We start from the raw sequence: 18,651 nt of genomic DNA on the forward strand, positions 1-18,651 counted from the left end.
CATGATTGTCTCAAATACCTATTGCGTCAATTGCCTGAACATCCTAGTATTTGACATGTTGGATCAATTGCATATTGAATTGTTAAATATCACAATTGCTTGTCAATTGCTTAGTTTATCAATTTCTTTTAAAAAATGGCAGCCTGCATTAATAAACACATGTCATGCAAAATAATAATCAACATAATTTTTTTTATAGATACATACATGATTATATTTATCCTCATATATATATATATATATATATATATATATATATATATATATATATATATATATATATAAACATAGAAGTTTTTTAATAAAAAAGGGGTGGAGTGCGAGAGGAAGATGAAGATATCATTCCAACTAAATTAGTATCTTGACATCCCATCTTTAATTCCCCGAAAGTCAGACCTCATTTATCATTGCAACATAAAAGAAGATATGAACAAACATTGGGAAGGAACAAACCGTGTCCAAGGAATTAAAACCGTGCCTGATGAGATTCTATAAAATAAGATTAGGGGGAGAAACCCATCAAGGAATGCCTATGTTTTGAGCCCTAGTGTCAAACTTGTTGGCACAAGTATTAATTACCTTCCATGTGATATTCTAAAAGTTGTAAGAGTGAGGTAATTTTATTCAATTCATCCACGAGTAAATATAGGATCTAAAATTATAATTTTAAATTATTTTTTATGGATTTTATAATATTATATAAGATTAAAGATTTCTCTAATTTTTTAATGATAACCCTTATTTTAAAATATTATATAAATTTTAATAAATCCCAGGTGAATCTTAATTTTAAATATTTTATTCTTTTCCTCACATGATTCTACAACACCAAGGTTCACTTTTCTTCTTTTCTCTCTCTGGCTTCTTCTTCTCCTCTTCTTCTTCCCCTTCCCCCTTCCCCCTTCCCCTCCCCTTGGTACGTATTATTTTTGTTGATGTGCTTTGTTTTTTTTGTTGGTTTTTTTTTTTGTTATTCTTCATCTCCTTTTTTCCTCTGTGCATTTCAACTCTTCTTCTTCTGCCCTTTTTACTGTTACCAGATGAAGAATATATTTTTTTTTAAACTGTGCAGATCTACAAAGTTCTTCCCCAAGAACTGAATCTCCAATGGAGATCTTGAATGATGCTTTTTTGTCGGATCTGGAAAAGTTCAGATCTATCTCCAAGATCCAACATTAAAGATACTCTTGAGAAAACAAGAGTGAACAGTTTGGAGTCTGCTTCCAACCACAACCTGCAGGTCCAGATTTCTTCTGCGGCTTTCTCAATTGCAATTATAGCTAAACATGAAAGTAATTATTTGAAAAAGTTACAAAATTACATACTTTATTTCCCCCTTTCTTTACCACGTGGATGCTCCACTCATGTCATTAACTTTTTGGATAAAAGCTCATCTGTAGTACCTCTGGAGCAAAATTACTCAGTTAATGCCATCAGTGTTCATATCTTAATTCATACTTTAAGCAATAAACTGCACATCAAGCCACAGTGTTTCTTAGTTTGTTTGTCTGAAAGACTAAATTTCTCGGATCCACGGTTAAATTTTTTAATTGCAAAGATCTAGACCATTTAAAATACTCCATTTTACATAAAATAAAACAGGATTTTTTTCTTCTAAAAATATATATGCCATTCGTTTACAAATGTACCCCATGCAGTTCAAATTTGATCTGTAGGGGGGACTCGGCTCAAATTCTTCAGCAATTTCACAATGTGGGTTGTAAGCCCTCCTTTATTTACCGAAAAAAGTAATCTGACAATCACCACATTTTTATTGTGCTTTCCCTCTTGCACATGTTCAAATTTATCTCACTTAATCTTTTTGTCCAAAAAATATACACCCAATTGTGTTTTTTATGGTTTTAGTCCATAAAATATTACTCTTGATAATTATTTGAATAAGAAATTTCTAATTAAACTAAAACAATCTCGTTCAACTGATTTAGTTTTATAACATTTTTATGGTTTAACCTACATTAACTTATATATTCACTAATTAAGCTGACTTATTTTAATATAGAATTAAACCCCCCTAACTTTTTCTAATGGAAGCTATCATAGAGTCTGGTTGTAAATGCATTATAGAGGGGATTAAAGAAAACTATATAGCTCACACTGAATTAGGTGTTATTGTCTATTTATGCAAACACAGGTTATTTTCTTTTTTAAACTTTGAGACAAATTTTGTTAGAAAACAAGCTAATTTCGTTGTTCATCTTTTAGTGAGAGCGGCAAAATTTCATATTTGTCACCAAATTTATTATTACATACTATCTTATATTGAGACACATCTATTATTTCCTCTTCAAAATTTTACTAATGAAAATCACATATGAGCTTAATTAGATCAAATTAATTCACGAGTCACAGCAAAATCCAATATTAATTCATTCAGCATATTTGTAATGACTTGGCATCTCAAACTTGTAGTAATGTGTCAGCAAACGAAGAATCAAATAAATATGTTCAACTTCCTCACCTAACAAATATAATCTATAATATTATAAAAGCAAAAAAGGTATTTAAGCCACACTTACTCTTGAGTCTCGATTGACTAAATACCTCTCAAACAAAGTTACCACAAAAATTAATTTCTTTTAAGAAAATATCAACTTATCTCTTATTATTAAAGTGAAGAAGTTATGCAATAAAAATTTCGTCTTTTTTACATGCAAATTTTGCCCTAATTCATATAACTTAATATCATATCTGAACTATTGAACATTTTTACGGGAAATCATTCCCATTATTATAAATCACGTAAATTAAGAATACTATCAATCACAAGCTTGAATTTCACATTAATGATGGAGGATAATGGAATGAATTTTAATTATTACTAAATTTATACGTCATATAAATAAAAATTATATTAATATTATTATAAAAATTATGCGTGTTAATATGTAGGTGTGTATCACAATTATTTAATTGATATTTATTTTTTAAATTACAATTAATTGATACAGAGTTAGAAAACTTAATTTTATATTATTGAATCCTAAAAAGTATTAAGTGAGGTAATTTGCTATAGATATTAGTTAAACGAGGATTTTAGTCATAGCATAAATATTGTTTGTTTTTATATAATTAAAATTTTTAAGAATGAAATGTCTTTGAATATATAAACTTTATTTAGATTAAAATTATCTATCTTTAATTTATGTTAGATAAGAAATTACACACGTTGATATGCGTATATATTTTGATAAACAATTAAATATGTTTCATTTTTTGAAAACATGAATTTCCAATCCTGTTGAAAGTGGCTCAATATTTTAATGCATTTTGAAGAATGGAGTATTATTTATATTTTTTAAAATTGAGTTTATAATTTCTAATCTCTTATTATTAAAGCAAAGAGGTTCTGCAATGAAATTCTTCCTCTTTTCTGCATCCAAATCCCGCCCAAATTCATGTAATTTAACTATTACATCAGAACTTTTTACGTAAATCTATTTTTTTCTTATTTATTATATTTTCAATGATGAAATTACTTAAAATTTATTTTACTTGGATCAATTTATATTTTTTATACATTAATATCTACAAGTAAACTTTGTTAATTCAAACAGTAAACCTTACATAAATTTAATAATTTAATTTCTTAAAATTTTCTAATAATATTTATAGATATTTTTTATATATTCATAATAACACAAAAAAGGTATCACCCGTGTCCAAATAGTATTATAAATAATGTGAAACTCATAACATTTTTTTTTAGACTCATTATCATAGGACTGATTAGTTGTCTTTGCTTTTAAGAGATATGATTCAACTTCTTATCTTGAAATTCTTTTGATAAAGATTACATGGTAAACTAATCCTTTTTTTCTTTTGCTATTCTTTTTGTAAAAGTCATTATCATATGAAAATTATAAGGCTTAAACACTTTTTTTTAGAAGATAAATATATATAAATATCTTTTACATTTTTGTCATATTAATTATATATATATATATATATATATATATATATATATATATATATATATATATATATATATATATATATATATATATATATACACATATATAGGTGATTCCGATGTCCTATATTTTAAACATTATTGTATCCCAATTTCTATGTTCATACTATATCCATTGTTCATGTCAATGTCTTCTGGCAACATTTGTCCCCCAAATTATAAAATTTCCAAAATTCCAAAACTGTTAAATTCCACATTGGTCACTGCAGGATAATGGATATTGGGTGGAGAAGAGGGACAGAGGGAAGACAGCAATCAGGTCCATTTGTAGAGGCAACTAACATGATGGTGTAATTATCAGTGTCATGCAGATAGAAGGTAAGACTAATGAGCATTTCCTGGTGAGAAAATCCCAAGAAATTGACATCCCCAACAAGGTTGGGTCTTAGCTACAACAACAGCTACGTTTTTCTATAGACACTGTGGTGTGTCACAATTAGGACAAACACAGTTACATCCTCTTTTTATCTCCATTATAAGATTGGTCACAATTGCTTCTTTCATGTCTGTGCCATTATTTTGTTGGTGGGGCTAGTGGGAGATTCAGCCATCAGAAATTGGGGGGCAGAGACAATCCCATTTTGATTTTGGTTTTGGAGTTTAGAATTGATTGTGATGATATCCAAAGTATGTTCACTTATATACTTGGAAATGTGACAATCATGAACAAGTTGCTTTTCAACCTCGATAATGTTCATTCGTAACAATTTACAAAGGAAAATCCTCTCCAACATGATACTCACCAAGTATTATTGTACACAATGCACAAACGCAGTTTGCGAGCGCTTATCTGTTTATAAAACATATTTTACCTTACTGAATAAGCATGTAAGTTAAACGTCAAGTGTTTGGTTTGCTTGTAAGATAAACATTTTTTTGATAAATTTGATGAAAATTATTATCAATATAAATTTATTAAATTATAATAAAATTCATTTTTTTTATCTTAATCTTTCAGTTCATTAGGAGAGAAAAATCATAACTAATCTAAAATTTGACGAAAAAATAAATAAAATTTAATAAAAAAAATATTTTTACTAAAAATCAAACTCAAACATTATTTGAATCATTCAACCTTAACTTCAACCTTATAATTGAGCGACTGCTATTGAATTTAGTCATGAAAATACAACTGCATTGGGAGGTACTGCCGCCTCAAAACTGTAGCTAGCTCTAATGGAATGCAGCAAAGCAAACCATTGGTGAAACAATTACTTTAGTCATCATGAATTTATATATATATATATATATATATATATATATATTGTGTTTAAAATTTCAATAGAGCAAGATAGGGCTGACTCAAGATAGACCACTAAGGCCTATGCTTAGATCCTATATTTGTGACAACCAAAATGAAAGTTTAATGTTGAAATGAAAAATTACTTGAAATATTAAATTTTATATAAACGGTAAATTTCTTGTAAAATGCACGGACGCAGAATTTATAAAATATTATTAACTATAAATTTAGTGAAACAAAATTAAGATTAACGTGTACGACTAATAAAAAAAATTAATGACCATATGAAAGTGACCATATATGAAACTAAAATAACGTCTACAACTGATAAAAATAACAACGTACGTCTACATGCTTCATGTTTTATTTCCCAACTGGAAAGATTATTTCTAAAAAATTAGTGATCATATGAAAGTGAAGAATTTCCCAGCAGAAAACGGAAATTGAAAGAGCATCTATATTATCTGAAAATATTTGAAAAATGTAAATCACAAAAACATGTATGTATATATAAATATTTTAATATATGCAAATAATTAAAAAGAAAAAAAGAAGGCTAAAGAGGGTGGAGAGCAAGGACATGATCCCTGTCTCGTCCCATTCGTAAATGGAGAGAAGAAACTATTTGTCCTTATTTTCAGATCTTAGCAGATAATCGTCCCATGCCCATTGCCTGTTCCATCAATAATATGCCACGGTCCTTATCTAATATGTCTCAAGAATTTTGCTATGCATGGTAATTGATATCATGCAACTTCCAACTTCAAATTCATATTGCTTTGTCGTTTGAAGGACCTTACCCTTGGTAGTTGGTTCAATGCCTTTTAACTTTTAAGCCACCCTCATTAATTCCAAGTCTGCTATGATTTTTTCTTATTTTATAAAAAATAAAAGTTTTAAGTTAAAATGTAACATACTTATAAAATAAATGGAGCTTTGTGAATATTTTAAAAACTAAAAAAAAAGTTGTGCAAGAAATACAAAATAAAAAGGAGTTTAAGGTAATTTACGTTTTCTTACTTTTCTTTCCTATATCACAAAATCTTTATCAAAACTTTTATGTATGACTCTCATAGGATCGATCCTATTACGTGATTGGACACTCAGTTTTAAAAAGAAATGGTAAATGGTAAATTCTAAAAATATAAAAGTTATAACTGCTTGAGTTTAATGCCTATGCGTCTAAGGTAAAATAATTTTATATTGTTATCTAATTATAATCATTATTTAAATTATTTTAAGATATTTATTTTAAAAGTCAACAAATTTTTTATATATGATAAATTATGATTGAATGATAGTATGAAATTTTTTACATTATCGATATATAATTTTTTTTTTCTCTAACTATTTAGTGTGTCTCTAGTCAAGCAAATTCAATGTGCATATATCAAAATTTTCATGAAATGTACGAAGTTATACTTAGTTGCTTGAGATGGATCCAATTTGACATGACGATAATTTAAACGGACTTATGGGATTGCTATATGAAACTCTTTAGGCATACACTCAGTTCCCACATAAGCTCTCAGGCTAATTATATGTTACGGAACGCTGACCAGATCATCAAATCAAGGATGACCGATGGGATTGCTATATTCACGTGAGAACCTTGTCTCATCACATGGCACCACCTCATCATGTCTTTCAAAGGCATAACCACTATATAATATGTGCTCAATGTAATGTAACCAATCCTATAGGCTTAAACCAAAGACAACTTACTAGAATGATGATAGGTTGTTCTCGCTCATTGTCTTTATTAATGGGACAAAACTTAAATACAGTTATACAAGTATTTCTTATGTTGTTTTATAACTAGAATTGAAGTCTGTCTTAGATAATGTGTGTAATAAAAGTTTCCGTTAAATATCAACATAGATTTATCAAAATAAAACTTTAATTCTAATTGAAAAACAACACCAAAACACCTATAAAACTAAAAATTTTGCTCTTATTAATAAACCAACAAAATTCAAAATGCTCCAACAAGTGGTCTTGCGGAATCAGCTTTGCATTTGACTTTAACTAGAAACGTACTTCAGAGCTCACCATAGTCAATCTGTTCATAAACATGTTTTATCTTTCTTTTTGCTGGGATCAACTATGTGAAAATCAGTGATTTGTCATTGTCACAAACCACTGAGAATACGAAGCAAATTCATCACACCGAGAAAACAGTAATCGACATCAATATTGCCATGGACAACCTTCACATCTAAAGGGACCTTGTCTCTGCTTTCATCTCAAGTGCTAAAAAATAGATTCTTGACAATAACATTCATACTTTTGGCATACTAGAGACATCAGGAATCAAAGAGGTCTACTAATTATAACAGAGAAGGAAGTTTAGAACACACGTGAAATTGGTATTCTGCTTGATGAGACGTAACTCCTGTTTCTCAACTTAGAAATTGGACAAAACTTTGAAAAGCTTAGCTCCTTAGAGCAGCAAACTATTTATTTCTTTTTAGTTTTATTTTATTTTGTTGCACAACGGTGCTTCATATTTTACACATAAATATTTAAGTACCATATCTTACAAGGGACCTATCGCTCCAAAATTCTTGAACAACCAAAAGTGACTGAACTCGAGCGAGCTCTGATATGGAAAGGCATGTAACAAACAACCTGCGTATGCACTCAACTTAGAGCACACCTTGGTACATAGGACAACTTGATCAAGTGGTTGTGGAATTGTCCATTATGTGATAACTGTAGGCTTCTCCCTCCCTGTGAAGTCTTTGAGCTTTGACATGGATATTGCCAAATCTGCATGATAATAAGAGCAATCAGTCGCATAGAAAATAAGTCATTCAAATGTTACTATATTTTATATTGGTAAAATGAAAATAACCTATTAATGGTTTTAAGGCAATTTGAGCATCAACATCATGTTTAGAGACATCTGGTTCAAACTGTTCAATGTACACTCTAACAGTTGCCCCTGCAGAACCAGTACCCTGTAAAAAAATAAAAACAGCACTGACTTAAATTTTATGCGTAGATTTCCAAGATGGATTCAACTTCTTTGAAAGGGACAAGGTGGACAAACAAACAGATTCCACATACTGATAAACGATATATAATCCTTGAACCATCTGTAAAAACAAACCGAACACCTTGTTTTGATACCACACTTCCATCTACCTGCACTCTAAATTGGATCAGAACCAAGCAATTGCAAGGTAAATGTGAATTATGATTGCTTGATCTCGAATTAGAAAAGAAAAAAATGGGCATGATGTAAAAACTCACAGGATCAGTGTATGCAAAATCATCTGCAAACTGGAGGACATAACTTCCTGTAGATGAATACTTTCCACACTTTAAAAAATTCTCAGGAGAGGATCGAAAAGATTGAAAGAAAGTGCCTGTAACAACTTACCATACTGATCACCAGGCTTGCTCTTAGACACAATATCTCGTAGGTGTTCTATCATCTTATTGGCACCTTCAGATTCACATTCCTATATATAGACTTGATTTGTTAAAATAGAGAAACATTACACTTAACCTAGTAGCTCAGAATAGGTTACAGAATTAAACTTCAATTGCAGCAATGATGCCTACCTCGTAGTCATATCTAGAGAAGAAATTCCTTCCATAAGTTGCCCAGTGCTCTGTCACGATGTCAGATACAGAGATCAATTTCTCCCCTGGCTTCTTGTCTTTGTTGCGATGTGCAATAATAGAAAGCCAAGCTAAGACAGCCCTGTAATTGGAAACCAATTATAACAGACAGACAATTAAACAACACAGAACTTAGATAAAGTTTCTTCCATGCTTGTGGTGTTGCTTATCAATAAAAATATAAGGTGTTACTTTTTATATGATCTTCCTTATTGAGATTGTCCCAGTGGAGGCATAAAATGTAATACATGTTTTATGTTTTTAGAGGGCAACAACATTACAAACGTCTAAGGAATTTTATTTAAGTTCTCTCCTTGACAATAATATGGCAGAACGTTGACGTTGCTGATCTCAAATTTTAATGTCTTTCAGATACATCAAAGTGGCTAGCCTAGAAAATAGAATTGAATAAAATAATTAAAGTTTGCAAAAACATGTGGAAATCTACCAAATGCCATCTTTCTCACGAATGTGGTCAGAACCTGTTCCAAAACTTTCTTCCCAAAAAATTCCCAGCATCCATAAGATTCCCAAAAAATTTCCAACCAGTGGGGACCTGAATCCCGGGTCCATCTTTTGTTATTTCAGAACTGTCTAAAAATATGTGAAGCCTATTTCATTTATATTAATAATTTAAGAAGAAAGAAATTGTAAGAAAAATAAAGCATGCCTCAAAGAAAGGGAGGTCCAATTTTTCAGCAACACGGTCCAAAGCACCACTTGTTGGCATTGATCGAGCAAGACCCTGCAATTAAAATACAGAATAATGGCACTTCTGTTTTAAAATGATGAATACCTAAACGTGTGCATAAAATTTCAACCTTAACACCATTCTTGAAGTATGGAACCGCTTCTCTTGCATTGGCTGCAATAACTGCTACCGAGTCTGAAGGAGTTACAAAGAAACTTCTTCCTAAAATCATATTTCTATCACCATCCCCTGAACAAAGATTGAAATACATGAACATCATCGAATAAACACACACAAAGGCAGACAAAACAATGTTACACAAGCATACATCAACCACATCTTATGCAATAATATGCTTAAAAATGACAGTGTAATATTACACGGATGCAGAGTTTCAAGATTACAGAGATAGAATGCAATGTCTCCATGTTATATCATGTCAACACTCAAACTACAAATACAACATAACCATTCAATTTTAATTGTTGGTTACATTCAACAAAAATTGGAAAGAGAGAAAAGAATGAAATAAATGTAGACTGATATTTTCATTAACATTGCTAATTTCCATTCATTCCATTTATATTCCCCAAACAAAGGCTAGAATTAGGTAGTAAATTTCAGATGAATTATGCAGCAAATTGTCATGTTCAGGTTGTGTTGTGCAATCAAACCCTTAGTGGTGATGCAACAAACTATAGGCAAGAATAGGTAAACCTTCAATTTCTTCTTATCAATCTATGCTTTCGTCAGTTTTCAATCCTTACCAGATTTGGTAGACAGAGTTAAGCATACTTTTTTTTTTTAAACTCCCATCATCTCATGAGTTTTCCCATGAATCCATCTAGCCTAAAATTACAAATTCACATGTACTGTTCACAACACCAAGTAACCCTTAAAAACCTGTCAATAAAAACACCTAAAGTAAACCTATTAAATCCTAAATAAATAGTGATTATTTTTCCAAAATAAGCTGAACCAAACACGTATAAATCCTAAGCATTCCACTGTCCTATGTTACGTTGCTTGCACCACATTGACACAAATACTGGTTGAGAAGATTTTCTTGCAAAACTATAAAACGTATCATGAATATATATATATATATATATATATATATATATATATATATATATATATATATATAAAGCAGAATAGGAAATGAATCAAAAATAGACTAAGGTTGCAAAGCATGAAGCATCTTAAAACAGAGAAGAACTGGACACAATGAAATAATTGAATTACTACTTCAGAACAGGGTAAAAGAATGACATCAATTTTGGTTTTCCAACTATAACCAGGCAGAGCAGAAAATGGCAAAATGAAGCAAAGCAACTAAAAGCAACATCCACAAACAGTGGCTATTGTTAAACTAGTTCAACAGGAAAGAAATTTTTTACTGGAATATCTGCAAACAAACTACTTTTTTTAAGAAAAAAATTAATGACATTAAGACATTAAATTATTTCCTCTACAGTGTTAATCAACAATCAGTCTTATAAAATCAAGGTAAATACCAAAAACATACAGCTGGATCACAGCTGTATCAGTAAACTAAGCATTAGCTCAACATAAATAGCTATACATATAAAAGGACAACATAGCGTTTCCAAGATGTGGGCCCATGACCTCTGGGTCACAAGGCAGAAACAATACTGTTGTGCCAAGGAGCACTATATGTGTGTGTGTGTTAAAAAAATAGCTAAAATCTTAACAAAAAGCTGGCTACTGCATTGGTCTCACATACCATCACTGGCAGCTCCAAAATCAGGTCCATTTTCAGCATACAGAATGTTGACAAGATCCTTTGCGTATCTGTTCAGTAAAGATTACCATCAAAAATAATTTTCTTATGGATGAAAACAAAATATTAATGAATAAAGCACAAAACTCACGTTAGATTAGGATCAGGATGGCCATGTCCAAAATCTTCCAAAGGGATTCCATTTGAAATTGAATCCTATATTACATAATTAACATCCAATATCAGTAACTTCTTACAGATTTGTATCCAGTCCCTAAAGTAGCTGTTGGAAATCAACTAATCAAGGTATCTCATTCATTGGAAGGAGGATTACAGTCAACTATTCTACTTTTATTTCATTCCTGTAATTTTGAGATTCCTAGTAAATTATGAGAACATCCTATTTATTATTTCCTTTTTGGTTTTCTTCCTTCTTCAATATAATGTATCTTTGCTCATATGAAATAATACGGAGATGAAATCATTTTCTTCATTCTCTGTTAATATGGTATCAAAGTTGATTCTTCATAAATGAAAACCAGGTGCAGCCCCACAGCTAACAGATGCAGCACCCCCAAAAAAATGTTGATCAGCCGCTCACTCCTCCTATCCGGCTTCTTATTCAAAACCCAAATAATCACTCTACCAGGGGGAGAGCATAATCAAAGCTCATCCTCCCATCTCTCTTCCTATATTCCTATATCTACCTCAATGCAAAGAGAAGAACTCAAAGATCCAGAAAATTCTACCCAATCAGAACATGAACCTACACAAAAACAAGTCAAGGGGGAGAACTAAAAAAAAAAAAACTCCAAGGTGAATTTCATTTCTTCCCAAAGTTTTCAACATGAGATCTCATGTTCTATTGAAAATTCAATCACCATATACAGAGCCAGATTGGGAGAAAGTCATAAAAAGTAACAAAGAAGGTATTGATACAATTGATGATCTTGATCTGCCCATTATCTCTCACACAAGAAACAAGTCAAGGGAAATTTCAATTTTTTCCAGAAGTTTTCAGCAGGAGATCTTGTGTTCCTTTGCAAAGTCAATCTCCATATATGGAGCCAAATATGAGGAAAACCCCAAAAGTAACAGAAGCGGTAATGATATACAATTGATGATCTTGATCTGCTCATTGCTCTAAGGAGTTAGGAGTTGAACACAGCATCCTATATCAAGTTATCTTTCATATTCTAACCTGTCTCCAACTAGAGGGTTGTTGTTCTAAAGGAAATGGATGCACTAAATGAAAATAAGACTTGGGAAATTACTCTTTCCAAAAGGAAAGCAGGTTTTTGGATGTAGATGGATTTTTTGCACAAAGATGAGTGCAGAAGGAAAAATAGATAATTACAAGACTAGTTGCCCAAGGCTATACCCAAACTCATGGTATAGATTATGAGGAAACGTTTGCCATGGTATACCCAATTAGATCCCAATTTCTTCTGTAGCAAATTTGTATTGGAGACTATACCAAGTGGATGTAAAAAATGATTTCTTGAACGGGAAGTTAGAAGAGAAAGTTTATATGAAACTACTCCTAGGATTTGAAGGATGGAACAATAATAGTGTCTATAGTCAGAATTTGTAGTTAAAGACCTTGGGCAGCTACAACACTTTCCTGGGATGGAAGTGACCAGAAGCAGGAAGGGTATTTTCATCTCCCAAACGAAGTACACTCTTGATTTGCTTAAAGAAATAGGGAAACTAGGAAGCATACCTACAGAACTCCCATGGTCCAAAAGTAGAAGCACAAGATCACTGAGGATGATCTACTTGTTGAAAAGGGCAGGTATCAAGGCCTTGTAGGTTAACTGATTTACTTGTCTGTTGTCTCTTACTAGACCAGACATTGCCTACAGTATTAGAGTAGTAAGTCAGTTCATGTACTCTCCAAGAAAGGGATACCTTGATGTTGTATGTCAAATTCTCTGCCATCTAAAAAGGTACCATCTGCAAAAGGGCTACTATTTTAGAAAGCATGAAGACCGAGGTGTTGTGTTCTATACAAACGTTGGTTTAGTTGAGGATACAAAGTCTACCACAGGGTATTGTACAAAGGTGAAGGGAAATTTGGCAACTTGGAGAAAGAAACAAACTGTAATGGCTAAGAGCAGTGCAGAGGCAGAATATACAACAAGCGCTCAAGGTGTTTTGGAATTGATCTAGATGAATAGGTTACTTGATGATTTAATTATTCTAATTGAAGAACCTATGGAGCTCTTTAGTGATAGCAAGTCAACTATCTGCGTAGTTTACAGTCCAATTCAACATGATAAGATAAACGATGAAGCACATAAGGATTAATACAAACTTCATCAAATTAGAAATTGAAAATGGGATATTTACCCTACACTACATTCCAACAAAATTACAGGAAGCAAGTGTCCTTTCAAAGGCTTTGTTAAAATCTGACTTTGGGTCTAATGCTGACAAGCTGGGAAAGACTAATATATATTCCCCAGTTTCAGAGGGAGTGTCGGAAATCCATCTGTAAATTTTAGGGGAATAACGACATATCATTAATTGGAAGGATTGTAGTCGACTATTCTATTTTTATTTCATTCCTGTAACTTTGGGATTCCTAATTAATTTTGGAAATATGTAATTTATTATTTTCTTCCTTCTTTCTATATAATGTATTTCTTCTCATATGAAATAATACAGAGATGTGGTAATTTTTTCAGTCTGCTTTAAGAGTTTAAAGGAGGAGGACCATACCAGACTAGCACCGAGTTTATCAACCAAGATGGGTTTAGCATAAGCACCAGTAACTGCATGCATGGCATCAAATATAAACCTAAAACAATAAAAAAAAATGCAATAAATTTAAAGATTGTGGGATTCTCATAGAACCTTAAACATTATAACCAGCCATGACCCTTGAGTTGAGATAGCCCTACTCTCTGTTAAGAAAAATAACATGCATAATTTGGAAAATCAAATATTGTCACACGGGGATCTCAAATTATAATTGTAAAGAGAGTAGGATATTAAAGAGAAAAACCTTAGTGGTTCATGTCACTGTGAAGAGACTACATAGTACTAGAGTAGGGCTGTAGTACAAAATAAATTAGGTACAAAGCTATTATTTGTACAGTGACTTTGCCCTCTAAAACCAAAACAAACAAGTACACTAAAAGGAACAAAATCCAAAGCAACACCCAACCCATATATCTCAATATTTGCAATATTTAGAGAACAAGATGACTACCTAAAATCTGGACGTGAAAGAAGACCTTTGATTAGCTGAAAATCGAATACTGTCTGCAGGGAATATAAGAAACGAATAAAAAATTTAAATAAAAATCACAACACTGAGATCCAGTTCACATGAATTATTCTATTAGATTATAATGGCGTGTAACCAAAAGATTATAATGATGCAAACAAATTGTTTTCACCTCCAATAGCTCCAGATAGTCAGAGACTGGGTCTATTACTTCCACACTGAAGCTTCCAAACTTTGTAACCCCAACTTTTGATATGTCAACATCAGGAATGTCAGCTATCTTTATCACAGAGATCTGCGTCAACATAAAACATTTAACCACAATATCTAAAACACTTTATCACTGATAAGAAAGGACTACTCCTCTGGGAGATGGTATTCCTAATAATGTATTAATGTCTCTTCCAGATCATTTTTTCACACCTAATTTTAAGATGCATTTTTACTCTTAAAAAAGTACAAAAGGGCAGCCCATTTCAGTGGCTCGTTAGAGCAATTTTGCAAATGAACAAAAGTCTCAACATTGTAACATACTAACAATTGACAAAAAGAAAAAAAATATATAAAGACCCAGAGGAAAATGTAATATAACAGGAAAAAATTGTGCATATGACTTATTATATACTTACTAATCAGAGGACCCCATAAAAATAATACAGCAAAGAAGAAATGTAACAGTAAAGTGTTTGAAAGAATTGAATAAATCATGTTTATTATATACTCTGCATTCTTCAAATATCCTACCTAATTTAATCAGATGATCAGTCTAAAATTACCTGAATGAATCTGCTTGTTTTAGTTCTTCCTCTCTTTTTTTCCCTTTTGTGTTAAAAAAAATTATTGAGAGAAGAAAAGTACAGAGTTGGAGGGATGGTACTCTGGTCCAGTTTTAGCATAAAGATGAAATGAACATTGACATCAAGTAAAACTTCACACCAGATAAACCCAAATCTGAACGGCTCTCAGGCAACTTTATCAGAGTTCCTGATAAACTTCAGAAAGAAATTTTATCTAATTACATGATGGCAATGCTTTGCATTAGAAGTTATAGTTTGCTTGACTTATCTAACTAGGAGCAATTTATATATGCACAATACAGATGATCTGCAATGTGTCACTCATTAACCATGTGTAATATCATGCTGTAATGAAGACTTTTAGGACTTAACAGAGATTTGGCAAAAATGTACAGCAAGATTGTTTAACTCTCTCTAGCCACATGTTGTAAAAGACAAATCATCATCAATTGATATTTGATATTTAACAGCTTAAAAGAAATTAATTCTTTATATGAGAAGACAACACTAAATTAGTAATGATATAATATGGAAAGGTCAATATTACACTAAATTTTCATCCTACAAAAAGACAACCTAGGTACAAGTCAAACATTTTAAAGAACAGAATGTAAGATTGGAATAGTAAGTCCTACTTGAATCATAATGGGACACTCACCGACAGGGTATTTCCATAAATCTTGTCAGTGATGGATTCTGGTGCAGGTTGTCCGCTGCTGTAATTAAACTGGAGTCAACAGCAAAGACATTTATTAGAAACACAGATTGACATATTTGCACATAAAATCTTAGACATTGACCACAAACATGTTAGAAAAAAAAAGTATGCTTCGATAAAGCTGCATTATTGCGTATGGAGTACAAAATTACAAATCCCCAAGGGTAATATCCATACATACACCCGCAATAAAATAAGAAGAAAACCAAGGTGGCCTCTGAATCGTAGTAGGCTTTTCACAGTATCAACCAATGCCCTCACCAAAGTTTAAAAAACAGTAACTTCAGGAGCACCAACTATCAGTATTGGTCATTGCACAATTGATTAATGACTATTTAATGGATGAGAATAACTAGCAAAGATTAAGTCACCTTAATACCCCAATCATATTCAGGTCCGCCAGGATTATGGCTTGCACTCATAATAAATCCACCATTTGCCTGTTAAAATTTGGGAAATCAGAAGAAAAAAGCAAGTGAGCTGGAAAGGTTATGCTATCCCTATATGCCAAAATACTCCAGGAGAAAAAGTTTAACTGGCATGCCTTTCTCTTTCTTATTACAGCAGAAACGGCTGGTGTTGACAAAATACCTTCCCTGCATTAGAAAGAAAAAATAGGCTCAATTTCGATTAAGAAGACTGCAATGTTAATACCTCCACAGAAGTAACTGTGAATTGAACAATAACTCATACACTAGCCCAACAAAGATGTTTTATCCTAATGATGCCATTCACTAGTAGAGCTTACATATTATCTCCCATTTGTTACAGCAAAATTAATATGAAAAATAAACCAATTAAGATACTTACTGTCCAACTAGAATTTTTCCAACACCATTTCCAGCAGCAATTTTGATTATTATCTGTAATGCACAAAAAATGGCATAAAAAAAAAAAAAAAAAAAAAAACGATTCTCTAAATACAAGCTTTAAATCTGATTGCTATAGTGATACATTCAAAAAGGATAACCTGTGCAGCTTCCCGATTAAAGTATCGCCCATCACCTCCCAACACCAACAAGCCATTCTTGTAATCCTCGGGAGGCAATGAATTAAACAGGGCCTACAGATGCACAGAATTTTCACTTACAAGCAAAATGCATAATTCATGCAATCATACATTGCATGGAATTCTACAAACCTGGATCCAATTTGCGAGGTAATTGTCTTGCATAAACACTTTCACCTGCAAAACAAATATGCCTATAATTAATTATATGGAAAATACTACTCTCACACTTCCAACATGGTGCTACACCCGTCAATACTTCCTTATAACTGTTTTCCAATGTGTTACAGTCAGTAACTTACTTTCAAACAATGATGAAAAGTAAATGATCGATACACAGAAAAGGCTATCAAACCAATATAGCAATTTACTAAAGAGCTAAGCATGAGTTACTAATTATGTATAAATGGAGTAAAGAGAAACAGCAATACAGCATCCTAATCATATAATTAACAAACAAAAAAAGGACACACACCCAACATTTCAACTTTATTTCATTTTCAAGCATAAATGTATCACCAATCATAACCTCGCCTCCATCCATATCAACACTAACACAATCCATATACTGCAAGCTTTCTGATCGAGCATAAATAAAGATGATGAAAGAAGGATCGAATTGATCACTTTGGTCCATTTCAAACACGAAACTCAAACAAAGTTACTATAAACAGAAAGTGAGCAATGAGATGCTTTCAATTTCATTGCTTTCCAATAGTTGGTGTTCCATTGCTAGACAAACAACAATGAAATTATGAAACTAAAACCCCACATTCCAGCTACCTTCTTTCGAAGCCCACTGGTTCCAGTCTTTTGTCCCTCGATGGGCTTGGTTGGAATCGATTTAATCTTGCAACAAAAGAAAACAAAAAATGTCAGATTTTAGAACTGTTACAGCGCATATTAGAAGGAACAATGGATGAAGAGAGAGAGAGAGAGAGAGAGAGAGAGAACCTTAATGCCTTCAGGTTCGGCAATGGTTGTGGAAGGGGTTGAGGATGATGAAGTGACTCTGATGGTAGAACCATAGCGGATTCCGAAGGGAAGCTTTTGAGGCTTGAAGGAAGAAGGAGATGGGAGGAAGGAGGAAGGTTGGATTGAAAGTGGGAGAATGGAGTTTTGGGGTTTATAGGCAGGGAGAATGAAGCAGTCAAGTTTACAAGAGAAAGCCATCGATGAGAAATGAAATGTTGTATTCTATCTATCACTCTTTTGTAAGAGAGAGAGAGAGAGCAAAAGAGACACTGATGATGCTCTGTGATGATTTATATCAACGAGTTATGAGTCTCTCTTAATTGTGTTTGTTATTGGAGCAGTTGTGGGAACACACAATGCCACATGTACGAAGGGACACTTATCTTGAGATGAGATTCAACAACATGTGAATGTCAACTGTTAAGTGCTTTTTTTCGCCCTTCCCGTGATTTTTGCATAGAAATATTATCAGAAGGTTACTGAAACATCGTAGGTTCAGTTGCTGAAAGAATTATTTATTCAGATCTTTTCTTGATTCTCGCCAGATGGAAAAAATAAATTCACCCATCTCCATGCTTGTCACTTTCTTTCAATTATTTTTTATATCAACAGGTG

The 18,651-nt window shown here is 32.1% G+C and overlaps 1 long non-coding RNA gene and 1 pseudogene across 2 annotated transcripts; one reads left to right on the plus strand and one right to left on the minus strand.

Annotated features, from left to right (window-relative positions):
• The first annotated feature begins 822 nt into the window (after nucleotides 1–822).
• LOC114401290 lies at nucleotides 823–1,498 on the plus strand. The gene is made up of 2 exons (XR_003664246.1): nucleotides 823–916; nucleotides 1,073–1,498. It is a non-coding gene; the product is annotated as an uncharacterized LOC114401290 (long non-coding RNA).
• Nucleotides 1,499–7,451: 5,953 nt separating this feature from the next.
• Nucleotides 7,452–18,401, minus strand: LOC114403749 (annotated as a pseudogene). Its single transcript, XR_003664693.1, has 22 exons — nucleotides 18,016–18,401; nucleotides 17,845–17,910; nucleotides 17,194–17,238; nucleotides 17,023–17,115; nucleotides 16,863–16,915; nucleotides 16,597–16,648; nucleotides 16,424–16,492; nucleotides 15,993–16,061; nucleotides 14,710–14,832; nucleotides 14,520–14,572; nucleotides 14,027–14,105; nucleotides 11,454–11,518; nucleotides 11,306–11,373; nucleotides 9,689–9,807; nucleotides 9,538–9,612; nucleotides 9,316–9,423; nucleotides 8,808–8,949; nucleotides 8,623–8,704; nucleotides 8,493–8,539; nucleotides 8,307–8,384; nucleotides 8,092–8,197; nucleotides 7,452–8,006 (listed from the first exon to the last, which is right to left on the minus strand). The product of XR_003664693.1 is annotated as a phosphoglucomutase, chloroplastic-like (transcript).
• Between the last annotated feature and the right edge of the window lie 250 nt (nucleotides 18,402–18,651).

This window comes from Glycine soja, chromosome 20 (assembly GCF_004193775.1).
Source record: "Glycine soja cultivar W05 chromosome 20, ASM419377v2, whole genome shotgun sequence".
NCBI classification, from domain to species: domain Eukaryota; kingdom Viridiplantae; phylum Streptophyta; class Magnoliopsida; order Fabales; family Fabaceae; genus Glycine; species Glycine soja.